Genomic DNA, 17,243 nt, shown 5'->3' on the forward strand with positions numbered 1-17,243 from the left:
CAAGACGGAAACCCCAAACCCCAACTTTTAAGATTTGAACTAGAGGTACCTGCAGGAGATATTAAGAAAAGTGCCAGAGAGAGGGAAAGAAAAATCAGGAGAGTGGCATTTCTATGAAGAAGAGAGTGTTTTAAGGAGCGAGTAACAGTGTTACCTAAGATAAGGACCTGAAGGAGTTCCGTGGATCCGGCCCAAGGTGAACCTAGGGAGAGCCATTTCAATGGAGAGGTGAGTGAAGACAGATTGACATTAGCTGAGGAGGCTGTGGAAGCTGAGACCTTTAGACAGAATATAGCCAGCTCTCTGTGAAAGGAAGGACCCCACACTGGGATTAACTTCAGACAGAGGGAAGGACTCCCCTCACCTCCTCCCCGCCCCCCCATAACAGGACAGAAGAAGGACAGGATGGGGGTGAATGGGTGAGTTTTGGTAGGAAGCTGGGAAAGTACTCCAGTGGCTTCTATTTTCCCTACAAATAGTTGGTGAGATCATTTGCTAAGAATGTGTGTGTTTGTGTGGGAATGGGGGTTGCAATAGGAGGGTTGAGTTACTGTGGGGGACGAGGGTGAGAGATGTCTAGGGATGGAAACAAGAGCAGGGCAGTGTTGAGAACCCTGCAAGGGGCAGTAACTCTCCTGTACAGTTGAGAAGGCAGTTTGGTACAGCTCCCCTCCTTTTTGGATGATAATTTAGAAGTATTTGTTAAATTGTTAAATGCATACCCTTTGACCAAGCATTTCCACTTCTAATGATCTAATCTACTTCAGAGAAATACTTGGAGATGTGTTCAAGGAGTGGCATGTACAAGGATATTCTTTATTGTTACATAGTGAAAGTAATAAATGACTTAAATATAAGTAAGAGGATACGATATTTTACAGAAGGCAGTATATTTGTATCTACTGAGAAGAAAAGATCACCAAGAAATATTACGTTAAAAAAAAGGCAAGTTGTCCAACCAAGTGTCTACTACAATTCTAGCTATGTACCATATTCAAATATGTGTATATATGTGTATGTATATATGTATACTGTTTATATGTATGTGTATGTGTGTATATTTAAGACAATCATACATGCATGGAAATAATATATGTATAGAACGTATGTCAAGCTGTTAACAGTAGCTGCTTTTGGAAATGGTTTTTGGGAGGGGATGAAGGAGAATTCTTTTCACTCTATGTATGGCTGTATTGTTTTAATTTTTCATTATGAGTTTTATTCATGTTTTAACACCACGCAGTTATATTTGGGAAAATACGTGGAAAGCACGGTACCCATATTCCCAGTTGTATGATTTTCTTAAGCACTTAGTAAGCCAGACATAGGTACAGAAATTACAGAGTTGATTTCATCCAGGATTGGAGTTTGCCAGACATTTAGAATGGAAGGGCAATGGGTCAGGGAGCTAAAGCTCTTCAGAGTGCCTGAAATGATGGGCCAAGGACTCCAAGGGCTTGGTGGGAAATGAGAACAAGAGGAACATTATACTGATACATGGATAGAAAGTAGAGGTTCCTAGAAAATGGGTGAAGAGAAGTAGAAAGAGTAATTGAGTAAGGGGTCTGGAAAAGTAGGAGGTTGATTTGAGCAAGTAGAATGTTTGAATTTAAGATTTAGGATAGAGCTGTTCTGAATGATGATCCAGTTCAGGGTGTGATCATGGAGCAGGGAGCAGATATGGACTTGAATTGAGTGTCAGGGCACCTCAGGGAAGTGATAGCCTCTCCTCACCTCTTCTCCAGGTGCCATACATACAAAGCTGCAAAGAGGCAGTCCCTAGTACGTCTTCTGAGTGAGCACATTATTTCCCCACCAGCTTACCACATTGCTCTGCCATTAGAGAAGTCCCTCATAAATTGTTATGAATTGAATTGTGTCTCCCCAAAATATGTGTTGTAAATTCTAACCTCTATTTATGCCTGTGGTTATAATCCCATTTGGGAATGGGTTGTCTTTGTTATGTTACTGAGGCAGGATTAGTGTAGGATGTGTTTTGAGTCAATCTCTTTTGAGATAAAAAGATTTAACAAGCAAGCAAGCAAGCAGAGATGGGAGAGGATAGATGCCATGCCACATGAAGATTATCAAGGAGCTGAGGAATAAGGACCTCCCCCAAGAACCAACAGAGAAAGCCATCCCCTACAGCTGGTGCTCTGAATTCAGACTTCTAGCCTCCTAAACTGAGAAAATAAATTTCTCTTTGTTAAATCCACCCATTTGTGGTATTTCTATTATAGCAGCACTAGACAGAATTTGGTACCGAGAAGTGGGAGTACTGCTCTAACCTGTAAAAAAAAAAAAAAACCAGTTGCTGTTGAGTCAGAACCAACTTATAGCGACCCTATAGGACAGAGTAGAACTGCCCATATGGTTTCCAAGGAGCACCTGGTAGATTCAAACTGCTGACCTTTTGGTTAGCAGCCGTAGCTCTTAATCACTACGCCACCAGAGTTTCCACTGCTCCAACAAACACCTAAAATGTGGAAGTAGTTTTGGAATTGGATAATGAGTAGAGGCTGGAAGAATACTCTACGGGGCAGTCCTACTCTGTCCTATAGGGTCACTATGAGTCGGAATCGACTTGACGGCACTGGGCTTGATTTGGTTTTTTGGTCCACTGGACTAAACCAAAAGCTAAAAGGTTTCCTGACCACAACCAAACACTTCGAGGAACAGTGTAGCAGGGGTGGGGGTCTGGGGACCATGGTTTCAGGGGACATATAGGTCACTTGGCTTAACAGAGTTTATTAAGAAAATGTTCTGCGTTTCACTTTGGTGAGTGGTGTCTGGGGTCTTAAAAGCTAGCAAGCAGCGATCTAAGATGCATCAATTGGTCCCAACCCACAAAGACGCAAGGAAAATAATAGCCCAAGAAACAAAAGGGGCTGCATAAACCAGAGACTGCATCAGCCTGAGACTAGAAGAACTAGATGATGCCTGGCTACCACTAATAACTGCCCTTTCAGGAAACACGGCAGAGAGTCCCTGATGGAGCAGGAGAAAAGTGGGGTGCAGAACTCAAATTGTAGTAAAAAGACCAAACTTAATGGTCTGATGAGACTGGAGGAACCCCGGAAGACACGGCCCCTGGACTCTCTGTTAACCCAGAACCAAAACCATTTCCAAAGCCAACTCTTCAGACTAAGATTAGACTGGATTATAAGACATAAAATAATACTTGTGAAGAGTGTCCTTCTTAGTTCAAATAGATACATGAGACTAAATGGGCAGCTCCTGTCCGGAGGCGAGATGAGAAGGCAGAAAGGGATAGGAACTGGTTGAATGGATGTGAAAAATCTGGGGTGGAAAGGAGGAGCTTGCTGTAACATTATAGAGAGAGCGACTAGGGTCACGTAACAATGTGTGTATAAATTTTTGAATGAGAAACTAACTTGAGCTGTGAACTTTCACTTAAAGCACAATTAGAAAAAAAAATTGACTGCGAAATGAAAACAAAACTTAAAAATTTGGAAAATTCTGTTGTACAAACTAAGGACATGTGTTGTAGAGTTTTCGCCAACGATGTGACTGCACAATCTTTTGATAAAGATAGTAAGCCTGTGGCTGATGGGTCTAAGCAACTACCACAGCAGAAATCTAATCAGTTTAGACCAAAGGGGACAGAGGTCGAAAGGAAAGAATACTATCTTTATCTTGGAATTCTATAGGCAGGAAATAGGCCAAAGGAGCTATATCTGTTGTCCTCCAAGAAAAGAAAAGGACCATTCCTGGAGCAGCTTGGAGATAGCAGAACTATTGGAAGGAGCATGAGAAGCGGAGCTGCCTCAGTGTCAAAGGGTGGGGCCAAGGCCTTTGGGGTCTCAAAGGGTAGGGCCACAGCCTCTAGGGTGTCAGAGGGTAGGGTCAGATCTTCGCCAACTCAGTTCCAGGGTGTGGGGTTGCCATTCAGGTTGGCCAAGAGGATACCCAAAGCTGAGGGGGCAGGGCTGCTATGCCCAAGGGACAGGAGAACGAGGCTTGCCGGGGCTAAGAGGTTGAGGTCACCAGTCAGAGGGACTAGAAGAATGGGGTCATCCAAAGCCCAGGGAGCAAAGTTGCTGTCCCAGTGGGCCTGGAAGGTGAAGCTGAAGCCCAGGGCTGAGTTGGCATCCACTGAGAATCTAGGGGGTGTGGTTAACACCCGGAGTCTGGAGGTCAGGGCCATTGCTCAGATGGTCCCGAAGAACAGAGGATTATTTTCAAGCCTTGAGAGCTAATGTAAATTATTCTGCTGGGCTTTGGACTTGCTTGATTCGTGTTACCTCTTCTTTCCCTCAAATTTCTCCCATTTGTAATAGAAACGTCTACCTTATGCCTGGTCCCCCACTGTACTTCAGAAACAAATAACTTGGAGTCTAGATTTCACAGGTTCACAGATGAAGAGGAATTTTGCCCCAGGATGGAATATGCCTAAAGTCTCACCCATATTTGATTTAGATGATTCAGAAGATGAGATTTTGGACTTTTAGGATGTTGTGTTGGAGTTAATGTGTTTTGCATGTGGTAAGGACTTGAATCTTTGGGGGCCAAGGGGTAGAATGTTAGAGATTGAATTGTGTCCCCCCAAAATATGTGTTGTAAATCCTAACCTCTATGCTTGTGGTTATAATCCTGTTTGAGAATGGGTTGTTTTTGTTGTGTTAATAAGGCAGGATAGGGTCTGTCTTAAATCAGTCTCTTTTGAGCTATAAAAGAGATTAAGCAATCAAGCAAACAGGGGTGGAAGAGGGTAGATATTATGCCACATGGAGATTATCAAGAAACCAAGAAATAAGGACCATCCCCCAGAGCCAACAGAGAGAAAGCCTTCCCCTACAGCCAGGGTCCTGAATTCAGACTTCTAGCCTCCTAAACTGTGAGAAAATGAATTGCTGTTTGTTAAAGCCACCCTTTGTGGTATTTCTACTATAGCAGCACTGGATAACTAAGACATTAAGTGTTCCCTATTGCCTAAGAGGGTATTCTCATGAGGAGTCCTTCACTCACCTCTGGCTTCCACATTACCGTAAGGTGCAAGAAAGAAGTCTTTTGGGAGCCCCACACACCTGCCTTGAACTGATTAACCCAAGAGACTATCAGCGTGAATCCTGCAGTGCCTTGCATTCTTGTATTCATCTGACCCAGTTTCCCAAGCCTTGTACTCCTAAAACTTGGTTTCTATGAGTTTTGAGATACATAGTTTTCAACACAAATTTTCCTATATATTCAAATTCTTCTGAACTTTACTTCCTACATAAGACCTGGTTGTCTACTTACAACACCATTTTTCTTCAAACCTTTTGAATAGAAGCTGATTTTTTTTTTTTTTAATCCTGCTTCGTTCACTGGGCTTATTGAATTTGTTGATTTATATCTTTCATCAGTTTTAGAAAATTCATACTCCTTCTCAAATATTGTTTCTATCCCATTATCTTTTCCTCTGTGACTCCACAAAAATGTTAAATTTTTCCTTTGTCCTACATGCCTCTTTTTCTCTGTTCTGTCTGCCCCTCATCCCCCACTTCTCTTTTTGCCCTGCTCTGTGCTCACATTTAGATATTTTCCATCGACTCTCATCAACTTGGAAACCCTGGTTGTGTAGTGGTTAAAGTTTCAGCTGCTAACCAAAATGGTCAGCAGTTTGAATCCACCAGGCACTGGTTGGACCCCTATAGGGCAGTTCTCCTCTGTCCTATAAGGTCACTACGAGTTGAAATCAACTCGTTGGCAAAGGTTTGTCAACTTTACTAATTCTGTTTTATGCTATGTCCAGTTTGCTGTTAAAAACATCAAATGAGTTCTTAATTTCAGACAGTATATTTTTCAGTTCTGGAATGTCCATTTGATTCTTTTTTATATATTCCAGTTATTGAAAATCTGCATCTTTATTTATCCATTTCACGTATCTTTCCCTCTGTTTTCTTTAACGTTAACTGTTGTCATTTTAAAGTCCCATGTGCTGACTTAACTACCTGATTATCTGTGGATCAGCTTCTATTGCTTGTTTTCTTCTCTTGACTATTTATTACACTTCCCTGCCTTTTCACATATCTAATAATTTTTAGATTTTTGCTGGACATTGTGTAAAAAAGAATAGTTGAGGCCTCAGATGATATGATCTTCCACGAAAAAAGAATCTTCCTTTACCCTGTATAGGATGAAGAGCTGATGACCTCAACACAGTCAGGATTGAACTGGGTTGGGACTGAGCTGCAGTTTTATTTAGACTTAGCTCACACCTGATTTCTCCCTGTTCCTCAGGCATAGCTCTTCTGGGCTTTTGATTGAGAAAGTAACAGGCCTCTGTCTCCTTAACCCTGAGAGATTACAGAGCATTCAGTTTTCCCTTCAGAGATTTTTTGAGCTTAGCTCTTTGGCTTTTTGCCTAGGCCCCTTGCTTTAAAATCTGGCAAATGTATTAAGGCTCTGTATTTGAGGAAATTTCCTCTTCCTAAGCACCATGAGATTATGAGAGACTTCACTCTGCTTTGTAGAAGTCCTGTTCTAGCTCCTCAACCATGACATTCTCAGAACTTAGCAAATGTCTTATGGGGGAATCTGGAAACCTGGTGGAGGAGTGGTTAAGCGTTTGGCTGCTGATCAAAAGGTCAGCAGTTTGAATCCACCAGGCGCTCCTTGGAAACCCTAAGAGGCAGTTCTGCTCTGTTCTGTAGGGTTGCTATGAGTTGGAATCAACTTGATGGCAATGGGTTTGGTTTTTGGTTTTATGGGGGCCTCTGGCCACATTTAGGGCAAGCTTCTAACCTGTCACATCAGCCCCATCCAAACCAAAACTAAACCCATTGCCGTCAAGTTGATTCCGACTCATAGCAGCCCTATAGGATAGAACAGAACTGCCTCATAGGGGTTCCAAGGAGCGGCTGGTGGATTCAAACTGCCAACCTTTTGGTTAGCAGCCGAGCTCTTAAACCACTATACCACCAGCCTCATATGACCACCAAAAGTCTTGCTGGTTTTTCTTCCTACTGGTAGACTTCCCCAACCTGGGCCCAGGGCAATCCTTAGTCTATACCCAGAACTGGCAAACGTCCACAGAGAAGAAATGCTGTACATTGTCAGCTCATTTCATAAGACTCTCCTGTCTCTGGAATTCCATAGCTTCCTCGTATATTTTTAAAATACTTTTTTTTTTTTTTGTACTTTACCTGGATTTTTATAGTTGTTGCAGCAGGATCATTGGATCATGGTGATTTTCTACATTCTATAATTTTTTTTTTTTAACTCAGAAGTGAAGTCTGTTTTATATATATTTTTTCTTGCCTTGATTTACCTCAGATCTAGCGATGGGGTAAGTATCCTCTTTACCTCCCATTACTGTTTCCAAACTATGTATATTCGCTCCTCTTTTCGAAACCTCAGCTTCTTTAATATTCGTAACATCAGAGTTTCACTCTATTAACTACCTACCTCATGGTCACCCTTTGTGTTTCATTGATGAGTTAGCATCTGGCTCGCCATCTTCCTTTCCATCTCCACTTCTTTTATCATTCTTGGTGACCTCAGCATCCACAGCAATGTACCATCCACATCCTTGACCCGTCTTCCAATTTTCTTTGCTTTCACCATTCCTTAGACAACTGCTTCTGTGGTCGTGCCCTTGACCATTTTACCCCAAATTGCTGCATCATCTCTGAAACCTCTATTACTTTCTTTCTAACTTCCCGGCTCATTTGTGCTAGAACTTCCACTTTATCATGTCTTCAATCTCATTGATGCTACCAATTTGTTCATTTCATCATGTTTGTACTATTAATCATTCCTCTCATGTTCTCGTTTCTCACCCATCTTAAATTCCTTGGTTTCATCATTGTTGCGGGTATCTATTGATGCATAATGAATCACCACAAAATTTAATGGTTTAAAACAACATTAATCCTTGTATTATTATTTCCCACAGTTATGGGACTTGACAGATACGTTATCTGATTGGGGTCCATCCCCTGGAGTAGTCGAGCCAGTGAAATGTACTCCAAGTCAGAAAGAGTGAGAAAGTTTATTCAGGAGATGTATGTATCACCAAGGTCCTGGCAGCAACACAGGTTGCGTCTATGGAGTCCCAAAGAGCAATTTTTACATCAGAGTTTATATATCATTTTGGCAAGGATTACCTAATTTTTTAAGTGCGTAGCCCACAGGTGGTCATATATAACACAAAACAAGTACAAGAAACTCTTTATTAAACTAAAGATATACATTTCGGACATCTGGACTCTAATCTGTATATTTGTATCAGGCTGAAAAAACTTACATAAGAATCTCTTGGCTAGTGGAACTGGCCTGCCAAGTTCACTCTGAGATAAGGAGCAAGAAAGAAAGTTGCAAATCAAAAGCACCAGGCAGCCTTCCTAGCACCTGTCTTGCAGGCTGAAGGCCATTTCTCAGGAGAACAAAGAAGAGGAGTGAGTCCAAGGCCACAGGAGTCAAGAGGGCTCCGCACCCCTCTGGAAGAGACCAGTGCAGCTGGTGTAATAAATGCTTATAGATTACTTAGAGCATCATTATGGGGTTAGTTCTGTCAAGCTCTCAATCAACCATTTTGAATCGGAGAAAACATGTTGCAAGGTATTAGGGTCACAGATAGGAAATTTTTGCTCAAGATCTCTCATGTAATCTCATGTCGTGCAGTGGCTGGTCCTCACTCACATGTATGGCAGTTGAAGCCATTTACTAGGACCTTGGCTGCGGCTGTCAGCTACAACGCCTATATGTCACCTCTCCACGGAGCCTAGGCTTCCTTATAGCATGAAAGCTGAGTTCCAAGAATAAGTGTGCAAGAGATAGAGTCAGGTAGTATCACCTTTTGGAGTCTTTGAGTGGTACAAATGATTAGTGCTTGGCTGCTAACCATAAGATTGGAGGTTTGAGTCCACACAGGGGCACCTCAGAAGAAAGGCCCATGATTTACTTCTGAAAAGCCAGCCATTGAAAACTCTATGGAGCATAGTTCTACTCTGCTACAGATGGAGTTACCATAAGTCAGAGTCGATTCAAGGATTTTTTTTTTTTTTTTTAACTATCGCCATTTATAAAGTAGCCACAGAAGTTATTCAGCCTTACTTTCACTGCATTCTTCTTCTTAGAATGAGTCAGTAAGGCCAGTCCATATTCAAGGGGAGGGGAATTGTACTTCTTTATGAGAATAATGTAAAAAATTTGTGGACATATTTTAACAACACCACAATCATGATAATCACTTTCAAACACTTTTATCTCCTTTGCCTGTTTCTCCACCTATCATATTCATGTGACAACCACTTAATACTGTAAAATTCAAATATCACTAATCCATCCCTGGCTTAGAGCAATTGAATGTTGTTTAAAGGAAAAACACACAACTAGGCCGACTTGTGTCGCTTTAAATTCAAATCCTCAGTTGTCCTTAGGAGCCATCTGAGTGCAGCAGAAACTGGCCAGACATGAAAGCCTGCAAGAAATGAGGGACTGAGCTTGCTGCTGGGTATTATTAACCTGCTGTCTCTTTGTAGCAGTAAGGAGAGGAACCATAAGATGAGATCAGAGAGTGAGACCTGCAGGCCAAGTCTACAAAGATCGTGCCTTGCTTGAGTGGAAGAATTGATTAAAAAAAACAAGACCCAACTATACGCTATCTATAAGAAACCCATTTTAAATATGCAGACACATGTTAAAAGTAAAAAGATGGAAAAATGTATCATGCAAACACTAATCATGAGAAAGCTGGAGTAGTTATTAATATAATAGCAGACAAAACTCAAGGCAAGGAATATTACCAGAGATAAAGTGGGATATTTCATAATGATAAAAGGCAGTACATCAGGATATTATTACAGATATAAACATGAGTGCACCTAGTAATAGAGCTTCAAAAGACATGAATCAAAAACTGACAGAACTAAAGGGAGGATTAAATAAATTCACAATCATAATTGAAGATTTTAATACCCCTCTGTTGGTAATTGACTAAACTAGACTAAAAATCAGTAAGGATATAGAATATCTGATTGACATTTTCAACCAACTTGACCTAATTGACAACTACAGAATATTTCACACAACAACTGGAGAATTCACGTTCTTTTCAAGTGTACATGGAACCTTCCCCAAGGTAGAGCATATGCTGGCTGTGAGATAATCTCAGCATATTTTTGAAAGATTGAAATTAATTTAGAAATCAATAACAACAAGGTAACTAGAAAAGCCCCAAATATTTGGAAATTAAACAATACAATTCTGCATAATCCATAGGTTAAGGGAGAAATAAAAAAGTAAATTAGAATATATTTTGAACTGAGTGATAATAAAAATACAGCAGTGCTTAGAAAGAAATTTATAGATTTAAATGAGATTTGAACCCATAAGGCTTAAAATCAATGATCTAGATTTCTACCTTAAAAAAACCCTGTTGCTGTCAAATTGATTCTGACTCATAGCAACCCTATAGGACGGGGTAGAACTGCCCCATAGGGTTTCCAAGGAGTGCCTGGTGATTTCGAACTGCCGACCTTTTGGTTAGCAGCCGTAGCACTTAACCACTACGCCACCAGGGTTTCTAATTTCTACCCTAAGAGCTAGAAAAAGGAGCAAGTTTAATCCAAAGTAAGTAGAAAGAACAATAAAGATAACAGAAAGCCATGAAACAGAAACAGGATGAACAATAGAGAAAATAAACAAAGCCAAAAGTTGGTTCATTGAAAAAAATTAATAAATCCCTGGCATGACTGCATGACGAAGAACAGCACAAATTACCAATACCAGGAATAAAAGATCCTACAGAGCAAAAGGGTATTAAGGTTATATTAAACGGACCCAAGATCAAATAGAAAATCCGAATAGCCCTATTTCTAGCAAAAAAAAATTGAATTTGTTATCAAGATCCTTAAAGAAGATTCAGGCCCAGATTGTTTCACTGATGAATTCTATCAAATAATTAATGAAGAAATAATACCAACCCTACAAAAACTCTTTCTGAAAATGGAGGAAAAAGAAACACAAGAAACTCTTCCCAACCCATTTTATGAGGCCAACATAACCCAAATACCCTGATAGTCATTACAAGAAAAGAAAATTATAAACCAATTCCCTCAAGAACATAGATGCAAAATTCCTTAACAAAAAAAATTAGCAAATGGAATTCAACTATATATAAAATAACCAGGTAGGGTTTATCCTATGAATGTAAAGTTGGTAAATATTTGAAAATCCATTAATGTGGTCCACCTTATTACTAGAATAAAAGCAAAAAACATAGATGGTCAACTCAGTAAAAAAACAACCAAACCCAGTGCCATTGAGTCGATTCTGACTGGCGGATTCAAACTGCCGACCCTTTTGGTCAACTCAGTAGATATGGAAAAAACCTTTGACAAAATCCAGCTCATTCAATGATAAAAACTCAGCCAACTTGGAATAGAAAGAAATATTATCAATCTGATAAAGAGCATATATAAGAAACACTTAGAGCCAATATCATGGCAAAACATTGAACTCTCTTCTCCTAAGATCAGGAAGAAGGCAAGGATGTCTACTCTCGCCATTTGTATTGGAGATCCCAGCCAGTGCAAAAAGATAAGAATCAAATAAAAGGCACAAAGATTGGAATCAAAGAAAACTGCCCTTAATTTGTACCCAATGTGGTTATTTATGCAAAAAAATTCTAAGTGGGGTAGGGGCCTAGAACTAGTGAGTTTAGCAAGGTCTTGGTACAGAACGTCAGTATCCAAAAATCAATGGTGTTTGTATAGAGTAGCAACAAACAATTGGAAAATAAAACTTGGAAAACAATTCTATTGGCAATAGCTTCAAAAATATAAAATGCGGAGAAAGGGGGGGCCAAGATGGCTGAGTAGGTAGACGCTACCTCGGATACCTCTTGCAACAAACACTCGGAAAAACAAGTGAATCGATCACATACATGACAATCTACGAACCCTGAACAACAAACACAGATTTAAAGAGTTGACCTGAGTGACAGAGATGGAGAATGAACATCTACAGGGAAGCAGCGACTGTTTTCAGAGCCTGGAACCAGCGTCCCAGTCAGGTAACCTTGGCGCCGGCCTTAGGACTGGGTGCAGAGGAGTTGAACACAACGTCTTGTGACGGCGTAAACACGGGGTGCAGCCCTACCCCCCTGAACTGGCCCCAGGAGGGGGCCCGCGCGGGCGGCATGGCGACGCAGTTGGTGGGAGGAGAAGTCCCCGGGAGGCAGTGACTGGTTTTGGAGCCGGGAGTGCAGCATCCCAGCTCGGGAACCTTGGCGCCCAGTTTGGACTGGGCACAGGGGAGCTGAACACAACATCTTGTGATGGTGCAAACACAGGGCGCAGCCCTACTCCCCTGAACTAACCCCGAGAGGGGGTCCGGCCGATCCGCGGGGGAGGCGCAGCGACACGGCTGGCGGGACAAGAAGTCCCCGGGAGGCAGCGACTGATTTTGGAGCCAGGAGTGCAGCGTCCCAGCAGGGAAACCTTGACGCTGGGCTTTGAACTGGCAGCGGAGGATCTGACCCCGGCTTCAGTGGGCCAGACCCTCGGGGACAATCTCCACACAGACAGCACACATAGGCGACACACCCCTCGGGAATCTCAGATAAAATAGTCATCCCAAGCAAGATAAGCAACTTTGGCTTTATTCCGGGGTGTACTCTCTCCTGTTTTTCTGAACCCTCTCCTCCCCTTCCCAGGCGGCTTCATTAACATTGGAATTTCCTGAGCCAGAGGGAGAATGGCTCCGGCTCTGCGGCTTTGCTTTTCCCTTTTTTTTTTTTTTGGTCTTTTCCTAACCCATTCTTCCGGCCTGAGAGAAGCAACCACAAAAAACCCAGGGACCAAAAATCCTTCCCTAATTGGACTAAAAACACAGAACCAGCTCCAGCCAAGCGTATATGATCCAAATCTCGGGCTTTCATCCTTACAGGGAACAAGGTGGCTGTAATAATGCAAAGGCATTTCTGATAGGGATCTGACTGCATTTTTTTTAGCGGATTTACTGGAAAAACAAGTTTCCCAGGTCTGATATCTCTGCTTATTCAACAGAGCCCTAACTGACCCACAACAGGGAACTGAGGGCTGAAGCTCCCCCTAGACCACCTAGCCTCTTGCCTTAGGGGTCTAAGGAGGGTGACACCTACCAATCAGTAGAGGTACTTGCATTGGGGGCCTAAGGTACAGCTGCAGAGCCCTCCCACCAAGGTGCTATAGGAATAGAGACACACCTACCTCACTGACACTTGGGGGAAGCCTGTCAGCATCCTGCCCCCCCTGGAGTGTGAACCCCAGCTGCTACTAGAATCTGGTGCACACAACTATCACCACTACTTCTCGAGGTGGATAGGTGTTAGGGTGCAGCACACACTTGATGACCCAAAATTAGATTCTACTCAAGAATAGTGAATAGACTGAGGAATATATATCTGGCAACAGCCCAAACCAGCTGATAATAGGTCATAAGTAAGTCAAGGGCTACAACAAACAACACAGCACAATCTAGTAGCCCATCCACGTATACTGAAAGAAAACAAAACAAGATAAGACTCAGTGAGCAATTACAGAATAAACCACTACTATATCTTTTTTTTTTTTTATATCTTAGTGATGGCTCAGAGAGAGCAGTCGATATCAAACCACATAAAGAAGCAGACCATGACTGCTTCTACAACCCCCCAAACGAAAGAATCAAAATCTTTCCCAAATGAAGATACAATCCTGGAATTATCAGATACAGAATATAAAAAACTAATTTACAGAATGCTTCAAGACATCAGGGATGACCTCAGAAACGAAATAAGGCAAACTGCAGAAAAAGCCAAGGAACACACTGATAAAACAGTTGAAGAACTCAAAAAGCTTATTCAAGAACATAGTGGAAAAATTAAGAAGTTGCAAGAATCCATAGAGAGACAGCATGTAGAAATCCAAAAGATTAACAATAAAATTACAGAATTAGACAACGCAATAGGAAGTCAGAGGAGCAGCCTTGAGCAATTAGAATGCAGAGTAGGAAATCTGGAGGACCAGGGAATTAATACCAACATAGCTGAAAACAAAATCAGATAAAAGAATTAAAAAAAATGAAGAAACCCTAAGAATCATGTGGGACTCTATCAAGAAGGATAACTTGCGTGTGATTGGAGTCCCAGAACAGGGAGGGAGGACAGAAAACACAGAGAAAATAGTTGAAGATCTGCTGACAGAAAACTTCCCTGACATCATGAAAGACGAAAGGATATCTGTCCAAGATGCTCATCGAACCCCATTTAAGATTGATCCAAAAAGAAAAACACCAAGACATATTTATCATCAAACTTGCCAAAACCAAAGATAAAGAGAAAATTTTAAAAGCAGCCAGGGAGAAAAGAAAGGTCTCCTTCAAGGGAGAATCAATAAGAATGAGTTCAGACTACTCAGCAGAAACCATGCAGGCAAGAAGGCAATGGGATGATGTATACAGAGCACTGAAGGAGAAAAACTGCCAGCCAAGCATCACGTATCCAGCAAAACTCTCTCTGAAATATGAAGGCGAAATTAGGATATTTACAGATAAACAGAAGCTTATAGAATTTGCAAAAACCAAACCAAAGCTACAAGAAATACTAAAGGAAATTGGTCAGAAAACCAATAATATCAGATACCAGCACAACACAAGGTCACAGAACAGAACATCCTGATATCAACTCAAAGAGGGAAATCACAAAAACAAATTAAGATTGATTAAAAAAAAAAATGCTCAAAACAGGGAATCATTGAAGTCAATATGTAAAAGATCACAATAATCAAAAGGAGGGACTAAATGCAGGTGGCATAGAACTGCCATATGGAGAAGGATACAAGGCGATATAGGACAATACAAGTTAGGTTTTTACTTAGAAAAATAGGGGTAAATATTAAGGTATCCACAAAGAGGCATAACAACTCCATAACTGAAAATAAAAGCCAAGAAAAATGTAACGATTCAACAAACATAAAGTCAAATACTATGAAAATGAGGATCTCACAATTTACAAAGAAAAACGTCTCAGCACAAAAAAGTAAGTGGAAAAATGAAATCGTCAACAACACACATAAAAAGGCATCAAAATGACAACACTAAACACTTATCTATAATTACACTGAATGTAAATGGACTAAATGCACCAATAAAGAGACAGAGAGTCTCAGAATGGATAAAGAAACACGATCCGTCTATATGCTGCCTACAAGAGACACACCTTAGACTTAGAGACACAAACAAACTAAAACTCAAAGGATGGAAAAAAATATATCAAGCAAACAATAAGCAAAAAAGAAGAGGACTAGCAATATTAATTTCTGACAAAATAGACTTTAAACTTAAATCCACCACAAAGGATAAAGAAGGACACTACATAATGATAAAAGGGACAATTGATCAGGAAGATATAACCATATTAAATATTTATGCACCCAATGACAGGGCTGCAAGATACATAAATCAAATTTTAACAGAACTGAAAAGTGAGATAGACACCTCCACAATTATAGTAGGAGACTTCAACACACCACTTTCGGAGAAGGACAGGACATCCAGTAAGAAGCTCAACAGAGACACGGAAGACCTAATTATAACAATCAACCAACTTGACCTCATTGACTTATACAGAACTCTCCACCCAACTGCTGCAAAGTATACTTTTTTTTCTAGCGCACATGGAACATTCTCTAGAATAGACCACATATTAGGTCATAAAACAAACCTTTGCAGAATCCAAAAAATCGAAATATTACAAAGCATCTTCTCAGACCACAAGGCCATAAAAGTAGAAATCAATAACAGAAAAAGTAGGGAAAAGAAATCAAATACTTGGAAACTGAACAATACCCTCCTGAAAAAAGACTGGGTTATAGAAGACATCAGGGAGGGAATAAGGAAATTCATAGAATGCAACGAGAATGAAAATACTTCTATCAAAACCTCTAGGACACAGCAAAAGCAGTGCTCAGAGGCCAATTTATATCGATAAATGCACACATACAAAAAGAAGAAAGAGCCAAAATCAGAGAACTGCCCCTACAACTTGAACAAACAGAAAGTGAGCAACAAAAGAATCCATCAGACACCAGAAGAAAACAAATAATAAAAATTAGAGCTGAACTAAATGAATTGGAGAACAGGAAAACAATTGAAAGAATTAACAAAGCCAAAAGCTGGTTCTTTGAGAAAATTAACAAAATTGATAAACCATTGGCTAGACTGACTAAAGAAATACAGGAAAGGAAACAAATAACCCAAATAAGAAACGAGAAGGACCACATCACAACAGACCCAACTGAAATTAAAAGAATCCTATCAGATTATTACGAAAAATTGTACTCTAACAAATTTGCAAACCTAGAAGAAATGGATGAATTCCTGGAAAAACACTACCTACCTAAACCAACACAATCAGAAGTAGAACAACTAAATAGACCTATAACAAAAAAAGAGACTGAAACGGTAATCAAAAAACTGCCAAGAAAAAAAAGCCCTGGCCCGGATGGCTATACTGCAGAGTTCTACCAAACTTTCAGAGAAGAGATAACACCACTACTACTAAAGGTATTTCAAAGCATAGAAAATGACGGAATACTACCCAACCCATTCTGTGAAGCCACCATCTCCCTGATACCAAAACCAGGTAAAGACATTACAAAAAAAGAAAATTACAGACCTATATCCCTCATGAACATAGATGCAAAAACCCTCAACAAAATTCTAGTGAATAGAATTCAACAACATATCAAAAAAATAATTCACCACGACCAAGTGGGATTTATACCAGGTATGCAAGGCTGGTTTAATATTAGAAAAACCATTAATGTAATCCACCATATAAATAAAACAAAAGACAAAAACCACATGATCTTATCAATTGGTGCAGAAAAGGCATTTGACAAAGTCCAACACCCATTTATGATAAAAACTCTCACCAAAATAGGAATTGAAGGAAAATTCCTCAACATAATAAAGGGCATCTATGCAAAGCCAACAGCCAACATCACTCTAAATGGAGAGAATCTGAAAGCATTTCCCTTGAGAACGGGAACCAGACAAGGATGCCCTTTATCACCGCTCTTATTCAACATTGTGCTAGAAGTCCTAGCCAGAGCAATTAGGCTAGATAAAGAAATAAAGGGCATCCGGATTGGCAAAGGAGGAAGTAAAATTATCTCTTTTTGCAGTTGACATGATCTTATACACAGAAAACCCCAAGGAATCCTCCAGAAAACTACTGAAACTAATAGAAGAGTTTGGCAGAGTCTCAGGTT

At 40.5% G+C, this 17,243-nt stretch overlaps 1 protein-coding gene across 3 annotated transcripts in view; it reads left to right on the top strand.

The window, feature by feature from the left end:
• The window catches only part of FBXL13 (F-box and leucine rich repeat protein 13), a 358,734-nt gene that overhangs the window by 724 nt on the left and 340,767 nt on the right, over positions 1-17,243 (top strand). The window lies entirely within an intron of this gene.

This window comes from Elephas maximus, chromosome 8, assembly GCF_024166365.1.
Source record: "Elephas maximus indicus isolate mEleMax1 chromosome 8, mEleMax1 primary haplotype, whole genome shotgun sequence".
Taxonomy (NCBI): Eukaryota; Metazoa; Chordata; class Mammalia; order Proboscidea; family Elephantidae; genus Elephas; species Elephas maximus.